The sequence below is a fragment of the Otolemur garnettii genome, unplaced genomic scaffold (assembly GCF_000181295.1).
Source record: "Otolemur garnettii isolate 467f Iridium unplaced genomic scaffold, OtoGar3 scaffold00024, whole genome shotgun sequence".
Lineage (NCBI taxonomy): Eukaryota > Metazoa > Chordata > Mammalia > Primates > Galagidae > Otolemur > Otolemur garnettii.
Window position 1 is genome coordinate 18,888,641 of NW_003852419.1, and position 11,290 is coordinate 18,899,930.

Sequence of the window (11,290 nt, forward strand, 5' to 3'; positions counted from 1 at the left end):
ACAAAAAAACAAAATAATAAATAAATAAATAGAAGAAGAAAGGATGAGGAAACTAAGAAATGGAAAACAGAGGAATCAAACAGAAAATAAATAATTAAATGACCTCCTGGATTTGGCAGCTCACACCTGTAATACTAACACTTTGGGAAGCTAAGGTGGGTGGATTGGTTGAGCTCAGGCTGAGTAAGAGTGAGACCCTGTCTCTAAAAATAGAAAAAAATAGCCAGGCCCTGTGGCAGATACCTGTAGTCCCAGCTACTTGGGAGGCTGAGGCAAGATGATCACTTGAGTCCAGAAGTTGGAGGTTGCTGTGAACTGTGACACCACAGCACTCTACCAAGGGTGACGCTGTCTCAAAAAAATGTTTTAATTAATTAATTTAAATGGTTGACCTAAACCCAGATATATTATAGTCATTGCATTAACTGTAATTTACCTCAATACTAAAAAATAGATTGCCAAAATGGATCCACCAAAACCCAGTATGTACTGCCTGTAAGAAACCTATTTCAAATATGATACAGAGATTAAATGTAAAAGGAAGGAAAGAGATATAACATGCAAAGTATACTAAAAAGACTTGAATGGCTATATTAATATCAAACAAGGTAAACTTCAGAGCAAAAAAAAAAGTGACCAAGGATAAACAAGGTCATTTCATAAAATAGAGTTCATTAAAAGAATATAAGCAGTCAATTGTTTATGTACTTGACAACAGAGCTTCAAAATACATGAAGCGAAAAACCTGTAAGAAGTGAAAGAAGAAATAGACAGATCTACAATTATAATTGGAGAATTCAGTACTCTTCTCTTGGTAATAGATAAAGCAGTTGACAGAAAATCAACAAGTACACAGGTGATAACATAGAACTCAACAGGCTAGGCACAGTGGCTCATGCCTATAATCTTATCACTCTGGGAGGCTGAAGCAGGTAGATTGCTTGAGCTCAGAAGTTCAAGACCACCGTGAGCAAGAGTAAAACCCTATCTCTACTAGAAGTGCAAAAACTACCCAGGGTCATGGCAGGCATCTACTATAGTCCCAGCTACTCAAGAGGCTGAGGCAAGAGGGTTGCTTGAGTCCAAGAGTTTGAGGTTGCTGTCAGCTATGATGATGCCACAGCACTCTACCAGGGTGACAGAGTGGGACTCTTGTCTCAAAAAAAAGAAAAAAAAAAAGGAACACAAGAAAACCATCCACTCAATTTAATTGGCATTAATAAAACACTTACCCAACAATAGCAGAATATACATTCTTTTAAAATATACAAGGGCAGATTCACTAAAAAAAACTTTATCCTGAGTCAAAAACAACAAATTTAAAAGATTTGAAAATAATACAAAGTATATTCTCTTCCCATAATGAGATTAGCTTAAAAATAAATAATAGAAATGAGATAAAGAGATAGTTTCTCAACACTTGGAAATTAAATCATACACTTCTAAAAATAATTCATAGATCAAAGAGGAAGACTTAAAGGAAATTAGAAAGGTTTTTTTTTTTTTTTGAGACAGAGCCTCAAGCTCTCCCCCTGGGTAGAGACAGCTCACAGCAACCTCCAACTCCTGGGCTCAAGCGAGTCTCCTGCCTCTGCCTCCCAAGTTACTGGGACCACAGGCACCTGCCACAATGCCTGGCTATTATTTTTCAGTTGCAGCCATCGTTGTTTGGTGGCCCCGGGCTGGATTCGAACCTGCCACCTTAGGTGTATGTGGCTGGCGCCTTAGCCACTTGAGCCACAGGCTCCAAGCTGAAAGGATTTTAAAGATAAAAAAATACAAAATATCAAAACTTGGGAGATGTAGCTAAAGCAGGCTTAGAGGAAAATTCATAGCATTAAACCTTTATATTATCATAGAAAAGAAAGAAGCTTTCAAATTAATGACCTCAGTTTTCATCTTAAGAAAACTAGAAAAGGAAGAGCAAAATAAGCCCAAATCAAGCAGAAGAAAGGCAATAATAAAGATATGAGCAAAAAAATCAGTTAAATTGAGAACAGAAAAACAATAAAGAAAATCAATAATCTGAAAGTTGGTTCTTTGAAATTATCAGTAAAATTGATAAACTCTTAGCAAGAATGACAAAGCAAAAAAAGAGATGACACAAATTACCAATATCCAGATTTACAGGATATTACTACAGAGTGTACAGACATTATAAGGATAATAATATAAATAATATAAATAATTCTATACACATAAAGTCAAATGATTGTGGCGGGTGCCTGTATTTCCAGCTACTCGGGAGGCTGAGGCAAGAGAATCACCTAAGCCCAAGAGCTGGAGGTTGCTGTGAGCTGTGATGCCATAGTACTCTACCAAGGGGGACAAAGTTAAACTCTTTCTCTAAATAAATAAATAAATAAAGTCAAGTGAGATTCCTCACACCACAAACTATGAAAACTCACCCAAGATAAAACAGAAAGGGATGAAGAAGGGAAAAGTCCTTCATATTATGAGGCCATCGTTACCTTGATACTAGAATCAAAGATGTTATAAGAAAAGAAAGCTAGGCTCGGCGCCTGTGGCTCAAGTGGCTAAGGCACCAGCCACATACACCTAAGGTGGCAGGTTCGAATCCAGCCTGGGGCCGCCAAACAACAATGATGGCTGCAACCGAAAAATAATAGCCAGGCATTGTGGCAGGCGCCTGTGGTCCCAGCAACTTGGGAGGCGGAGGCAGGAGACTCGCTTGAGCCCAGGAGTTGGAGGTTGCTGTGAGCTGTGATGCCATGGCACTCTACCCAGGGGGACAGCTTGAGGCTCTGTCTCAAAAAAAAAAAGAAGAAAAGAAAGCTACGGATTACTGTCTCTCATGAACACAGACAGAAATATCCTCAATTAGCAAATTAAATCCTGTCATCTGTGTGTGTGTATGTATGTATGTATGCAGATGGGTTATGAAAAAAGACTACATGAACTAATAAACAAGCAGGGTTTATTCTGGGAATGTAAGACTTGTTCAATATTTGAGAATCATTGTAATCTACCATCTTAACCATCTAAAAAAGGAAGAAAACACCCCACATGATTATGTAAATTGATACGAAGAAGAAATTGAAAAAATGAAATGCCAGTTCATAATTCATGACTTAATGGAAATTCTCAACAAACTAGGAGGGACTGTCCTCAACATGATGAAGGATATCTTCAAAAAACTAACAGCTAACATCACATTTAATGTTGGAAGACTGAATGCTTTACCCTAAGATTGGAAAGAAGGCAAGGGAAGACTGTCTACTCTCAGTACTCCTAATGTGGTGTCGGAAGCACAGTGGAAGCAAGAAAAAGGAAATAGAGGCCCAGCACGGTGGCTCATGCCTATAATCCTAACACTCTTGGAGGCCGAGGTGGGTGGATTCCCTAGCTCACTGGTTTGAGACCAGCTTGACCTAGAGCGAGACCCTGCCTCTAAAACAAACAAAAAAATAGCCGGGCATTGTGATAGGCGCCTGTAGTCCCAGCTACTCGGGAGGCTGAGGCAAGAGAATTGGTTGAGCCCAAGAGCTGTGATGCCCTGGTATTCTATTGAGGATGACAAAGTGAGACTCTGCCTTAAAACAAAAACAAAACAAAAAAATAAAGAAACAAAGAAAGAAAAAATAAAAAGAAATAGAAGGCATATAGGCTGGGAAGGAAGGGGAGAAAATTTTTTCCTATTTGCAGATGACTTGATTGTTTACAAAGAAAACTTCAAGGAATCTTTACCAAAAAAAAGAAAAAAATAGAATCTGGAACAAATATGTGAATTTAGCAAGGTTGCAGGATACAAGTTCAACACACAAAAAACCAATTGTATTTCTATATACTAATAATAAATTGAAAAATAAAATTTATAATAGTTCAGAAAAAGTAACATACTGAAGTATAAATTTATTTTTAAAAATCTCATTGTTCTACAATGGTAACTTTTATTTTCTGAGTTCTTTTATATAACTTAAATGCTTTTATTTTGGGGACAGAGTCTCACTCTGTCACCCTGGGTAGAGTTCTGTGGCGTCATCACTCACAGCAAATTCTTGGGCTCAAGACATCCTCTTGCCTCAATCTCCTGAATAGCTGGGATTACAGGCACGCACCACAATGCCCAACTAGTTGGTTGGTTGTTTTTTAGAAACAAGGTCTCACTCTTGCTCAGGCTGGTCTTTTTTTTTTTTTGAGACAGAGTCTCATTATGTCATCCTCGGTAGAGTCACAGCTCACAGCAACCTCAAACTCTTGGGCTTAAGCGATTCTCTTGCCTCAGCCTGAGTAGCTGGGACTACAGGTGCATACCACAACGCCCAGCTATTTTTTTCTTGCAGTTGTCATTGTTGTTTAGCTGGCCCAGGCGAGGCTCGAACCTGCCAGCTTTGGTTTATGTGGCCAGCACCCTGCTCATTGAGCTATAGGTGCTAAGCCTTTTTTTTTTTAGCCTGGTCTTGAACTCCTGAGCTTAAGCAATCCACTTCCTTGGCCTCCCAGAGAGCTAGGATTACAGGCCTGAGCCACTGCATAAGGCCCAACATAAATGCTTTTATAGTCATTATTTATATTTTATATTGCATTTATATTTTCTGTATACATTTTCTTCTGTTGATAGTCATCAAATTTATGCCTTAAATTTTATCATAATGTTATATCAGCATAAAGTGAACTTTTTAAAGAAGCCTGGATTTAAAGTTCAGTTCCCTAAATACCAGCATTATAACGAGAGGCAGTTAACCTCTTTCAGCCTCAGTCAGCAGTGAAATTCCAAATTTTCAGGGTTGTTAGATTAAATAAGGTAATATATATATAAAAAATGCTTGGTACATGGTTGGTGCTCAACAATGTAACTGTTATCAATACCATCATCTTTCTCCTAGACATTTAATATAGTTTCTTGGCAGAGTCTTTAAGCTGGAGTCTGAGCATTTTCAGGATCCTAATACTCAGGCTCTTCTATCCCAAAACACTTTTTTTAAAGTTTATGTAGTGTGATAAAAAGTCTTGGAGAATTGACTTACAAGGGCAAAAGTATAAATAAAAATACTCATTTGTTAATAAATAGACCCTTGCATTGGTTGCTCAGAATGCATTAACCTTAGTATTTTGCTTAAAAGTACACCAATTCTTGCTTTCTGTCTCTATTTTAGACACTGTATTGTCCATCCTCCTTCCATTTGCAGTGGTCATGAGCATTGTGAACATGGCCATAAAGTATTCCAGAAGCCTATTGCCAGTAGCTGCCAGTAACCCATGTAGGAGACATGGAAGTTGGGGGATAGATTCATCCAATAGCCTCTTTAGCGTCTTTTTTTTTTTTTTTTGCACTTTTTTTTGGCCAGGGCTGGGTTTGAAACCACCACCTCTGGCATATGGGGCCAGCGCCCTATTCCTTTGAGCTGCAGGGACCACCCCCAATAGCCTCTTAAGGCAGTGTTTTTCTTTTCTTTTCTTTTTTTTTTTGAGACAGAGCGTCAAGCTATCCCCCTGGGTAGAGTGCTGTTGCATCACAGCTCATAGCAACCTCTAACTCCTGGGCTCAAGTGAGTCTCCTGCCTCCGCCTCCCAAGTAGCTGGGACCACAGGTGTCCACCACAATGCCTGGCATTTTTTTTTGGTTGCAGCCATCATTGTTGTTTGGCGGCCCCAGGCTGGATTCGAACCTGCCACCTTAGGTGTATGTGGCTGGCGCCTTGGCCACTTGAGCCATAGGCGCCGAGCCTAAGGCAGTGTTTTTCAAGTTGTTTTTATCTCGTGACATACTTGAACCTATAGTTAAACTTCCGTGACATAAATTATGTTGATCAAAAAAAAATCAAAAAAGAATGTATTATGTAAATATGTATTTACTGCGCTTTGAACTTCTTTCAAAATAATTTAATTAACAATCTTTAAAACTTTTCACAGCACACAGGTTAAAAAACACTGCCCTAAAGAGAGGCTAGTCAAAATGGAAATAGAAAATTCCTGGGAGAATCAGTGAATATAATTTCAATCTGAGAGACAAGGTAATGTAATAGAAGGGATTTTAAGACAGCTAGTTTCCAGGTTTGGGAGAAAGCAGAGACAGAGGGACATTCACCTCTGACAGCCAGCCACTGAAAGACAATGGGAAAAAAGCAAATCTTTGGCAAGATCTACAAGGGTAGGGTAGGGTGCAAAGTCAGGCTTTGGGTAGGGAACTGGAATTGACATTTAGTAACCAGGACTGAAATTTAGTCAGACTGGAGGAAAGGACCAGACTCAGTGTTCATGAATATGCCAGGGTCTCAGTTCATTTCCACAAGGGAAAGAAGGACTGTTCCAAATCAGTCTCAACAGTTGCAAACAGAAAAAGTAGTGTACCTTCAAGACAAGCTTGGGGGTGGGGAATAGGGAATTAGGAAAGTTTTAGTTGTAAAATATGAAATGAATAAAGAAATTTCTCCATAATATGAATGTTATTGTATAGCCAAATTATAATGTACAATCTCATATTTCTGAGATTCCTTGTAGAAAATCAGTACCATCTGTATCAGTCAGGATCCAGGAGACAGATGGCACCTTCAGGCTGGGTAAGTAAGGAGAATTTAATAAAGGGACTATTTGTAAAGGCAAGGTTTAGACAAAAATAAAGAGGGATGCTGTATTACCTCAGAACTAGTAGCAGCATGGAAGGGTAAGGATGAAGGTTGCTAAACACTTGAGGGAGAGTTGTATTGTGAGGACCAGCTGACAGGAGCCATAGCTTTTGGCATAGGGAAATAGCCAATGTATGGCTCTGTGGCAGGGAGGGAGCCAGCCAAGTAAACACTGCTTCCTCGCTGTCTTGCCAGTTCACACCTGTACCAGCACCTCTCCACGATGCTGACCCTGAGTAGAAGCCAGAAGGCCAGGGAGCCCTGTGATACAGTGCACCTACATTAACTTTTTATGTGCAGAGTAAGCTAAAAAAGACTGGAGAATGGGCTGGGTGCTGTGGCTCATGCCTGTAATCCCAGTGCTTTGGGAGGCTGAGAGGATCGCTTGAGCCCAGGAGTTCCAGATCAACCTGAGCAAGAGTGAGACCCTATCTCTACAAAAAATAGAAAAATTAGTCCCAGCTACTTGGGAGGCTGAGGCAAGAGAATCGCCTGAGCCCTGGAGTTGGACGTTGCAGCAAACTATAACGATACCACTGCACTTTATTCGGGGCAACAGAGCAAGACTCTGTCTCATTTAAAAAAAAAAAAAAGACTGGAGAATGGATCTGAAAAGAAAAATGGAAGAGTATCTGTGGTGTGTAAATTCTTACTATAATAACTTCAATAAGAGGGTTTTCAGGCCTGAGTCTTTTGGCTGTTTTTGCCTCTCATCACATCTTGGATTTTAGACTTACCTATCTGACATTTGGGCCTGGGGCCTTCTAGCCACTAAATTTACACTTCCCTTGGAAAGGTCAAAGCTTAATCATCTCTGAGTTTCTGTTTATTCCGATCAACAGTTTTGTTGGGGGCGGGGGACAGAGAAGCTGGGACAAAGCCCCTAACTAGAGCGCTTGCTTCTTTAAGCGCAGCTGCCAATTATTCAAGTGAAGACGTAGGTGACCTGCCATGCCCTATGAGGAAATAACCAAGGCCCTTTCCACCCAACTGGAGAGAGTTGCCAGTCTTCAAGCAAACCTCCCTGGGGGGATTATTATCCCTTGGCCTCGACTGCCCAATTGAGTCAAGACTTCATTCAGATTCTAGCGGAAGGGCGGGAGCCGAGAGTCCCGCGTGCACACGTGGAGAAGCGGCTGCACCAGCACGACGAGGGAGATTCAGGGCAGCCCCAGCCACCCGCTCAGCTCCCTGTCCAGGCCAGGAGGCCAGCTTTCGGGCTTGGTGGCCCCAGCTGAGGGCTCGGAGAGCTCAGGGCGGCTACACCGGCCTCCCTAGGTGGGGAAACTTGAAAGGAAGCCGGGCCCAGCTGGGAGATGTAACACCACAATATTAAACATTAAAAGATGAACCAGGTTCTCTTTTCAGTCAGCTACAACGACAAGTTCTACAAGGATGTGCTGGAGGTTGGCAAATTAGCAATACGTGCCTATTTCAATTGTACTATCAGTGCGTTGTGCTGTAAGGCCGATCATTCACAGAACCAGAAGAGACTTTACATCATGACAGTAGGAAGTTTGGCACCAGATTTCCATTGGAGCATAACTACTAAAGAATCATCATAATGGGCCAAATGAAAACTACATCGGCAACTTTCTGCAGCTTGTCTGACTTTAGCCTTTTTGCTTTTTAATGGTTCTTGCCACTGGCAGAGTAAGAGATGTGGTTCTTTTTTCAAGATAAATTTTAGTGTAGAGAGTTGATCTAAAAGAACAAGCTAAGTATGTTACATTTAAATTGCCTTCTACCAATGCAATCTTTCACTAACATTAAAAAGCAACAGGCAGACGCAGTGACTCACGCCTGTAATCCCAGCACTCTGGGAGGCTGAGGCAGAAGGATTGCTTGAGCCTAGGAGTTGGAGACCAGCCCACGGTTTGGAGATCAGCCTGGGAAACTTAGGGAGACCCCATCTCTACAAAAAATGTTCTAAATATGATGGTGTGCACCTGTAGTCCCAGGTAGTCACGAGAGGCTGAGGCAAGAGGATTGGAGTTTGAGTTTACAGGGAACTATGGTCACACCACCACACTCCAGCCTGGGTGACAGAGCCAGACCTTATATCTAAAAAGAAATGAATAATAAATAAATAGAAACTAACAATTATTTCCACAAGAAGGGTGGAAAGTTAAAAGAAGAAAAATAATTTTAAAAACCTCAGATACCTCCATTGATTGTGGAGCAAGCAATACAAATGAGATAAAACTTCCTTTTTGTGTTGTTTGTTTGTTTATTGAGACAGAATCTCTCTTTGGCGCCCCAGGCTAGAGCTAACAGCTATGGCCTCAGCCTAACTCAAACTCAAACTCCTGAGCTCAAGCAATCCTCCTGCCTCAGCGTCCTGAGCAGCTGGGACTATAGGAACTATTGCATGTACCACCACACTTGGCTAATTTTTCTATTTTTAGTGGAGAGGGGGTTACGCTCTTGCTCAGGCTGGTCTCCAACTCCTGAGCTCAAGCAATCCTCCCTCCTTAAACTCCCAGGGTGCTAGGATTACAGGCGTAGGCCACCAACTTGGCATAACTTCTTTATAATAATAACCCAAATCACATTTTTAATGAAAAGTATACATGAGTTTTGTAACTCTCTTCCTTTTTTTCTCTTATGTTTATTCTAATTATATTTATTGAACTATAAATATAAACATAAAAAGGAAAATAATAGGGACAAAATACATATATTTATATTTTATACATATATAAAAATAAAAAATATAAAAATATTCAACAGTTGATATAACACATGAGAATCCAAAGAAAATCTAATGGTATTTCTGATGCCTCTTGAACATTTTAAGTTGTTTGAATAGAAGTCTATGAATTTTGATGTACAAAGATAGGTCATATTCTAAAGACAGATTAGAGAAAGATAATTTTAAAAATATAGTATTTCTGGTGATTTTAAGTGCCTGGATACATTTTTACAAAGCTTAAGAAAAGAATACTCATATCATGAAGGTTAACAACACTGTTTAGTGAGTAAAAAATATTTTCATCTTATAGTTTCTGTACTTATTTTTTAAACAAACTGTCCCTATTAGTCATATTTGGAATCAAAATTTAGATAGCTCATTGCTAGACAGCAAATGTAGACTAGAGGCTTTTTTGTACAAATAGTTGAATGACATCCAGAACAAATTATTTTACCTATAGAACAAAAACAGCAACACCACCCTTTCTAGGCTGAGCTTTTAATTTCTTTCCCTTTTCTACACAAGCAGTAAGGCAGAAAGAGTATTTTATCTGTTGATGTTAGAATATGATTCAGGAAATATTCAGACTTCTTTTTATATTATCTCTACATATTAGTAAGAACTTTGAAAGTAATAGAAAATATTGCCACTTTTAAAAGTGTTAAATATTATGTATTTACTTAGGTGATTTGAAATTATAGTTTCCCTGAATACTCAAATATTTAGCACAAATAGCTCCATGGAGATGACAAAATGTGACTCAGACACAATTTGGTTCTTTTATTCTCCAGTGTGTATGATCTGTTTCCATGGAAATTTCATGTTGACCAGGAATTGTAAAAACAATATATGCAAACGTATCTTAGAAGCAAACCTTTTGGAGAATAATGATGATTTAATTTGAGTCACTCTATTAAAATTGTTCAAATAATCAAAAAGAAAGCTGTCTTCTTTAGCAGAGACTATTCTGCAGTTTCCCTTAATATATTAACTAATATAGTTGGAGAATATAGGGACCTTAACTTCCCTTTCTATGATGGTAAAATTAAACCTTTATAATTTAGATAAATTTATTCATTCAAAAAAGATTAAAGACTTAATCTGAGCAAGGTATTAACAAGGCCTTTCTTGATGAGAGAAAACATCTGAGCAAAGGCATAGAGGTGGAAAAGCCAAGGGCATGTTTAAGGAATAGTGAGAAGTCAAATTGGCTGATGTGTAAAGGAAACTGGGAGATTAAACAAAAAGGCAGGCTGTGGCTAGGTATTGCAGGGCCTTGAATACCATACTAACTTGAATATTATGTTTAGTCAGTAGCGGTAGTGTTCAGTTAGAGGCTAATAATCTGGACTGTCAACAGCTGAATGTTGAGTGATAAGAAGGTTAGGGTAGGAAATAGAGTACTATTTTGAAACAAGTAACCCTGAAAGGAGGAAGAGAGCAGAGAAGTAGATTGAAGGTCTAGCTTCCTACTTTGGTCCTACTTCCGAGACTAGTTCACAAAAGGCATTGGAACTTCCTTCTTGTTTGTTTGCTGGATGATTTACTATGGAAGTAAAGTGAAAGCAGCTGCCACTGGTTGTGAGGACACTCAACTTTATAGTGGATTCTCCAGCCCCACTCAAGCCTTCTGATGACTACAGTGCTGGTTGACCTGCAGGCACATGAGAGACCCAGGTCTAGACCCACCACCTGGCTAAGCTGATTTTATATTCCTGACCTACAGAAACTGTGCAATAGTGTTTGTTGCTAGATCTACTAATGATTTTGCAGTATTTTTACAGTACTTTGTTATGCATTTATAGATAACTAGTGTATGAAATTTGGAATAGGAGAGTCTTAAACATGTTTGTGTGTTGAGAAGGACCCAAAGGAGACAGAGAGTGAAAATCCAATCAGGACAGGAAATCACAGTGAAGTCAAATTCTAGAGGAAGTTTGTAGAGAATAGGATCATTGGGAAAGGGTGGAGAAGTTACTTTTGAAATAGAAGAGTGAAGATTAGAAAA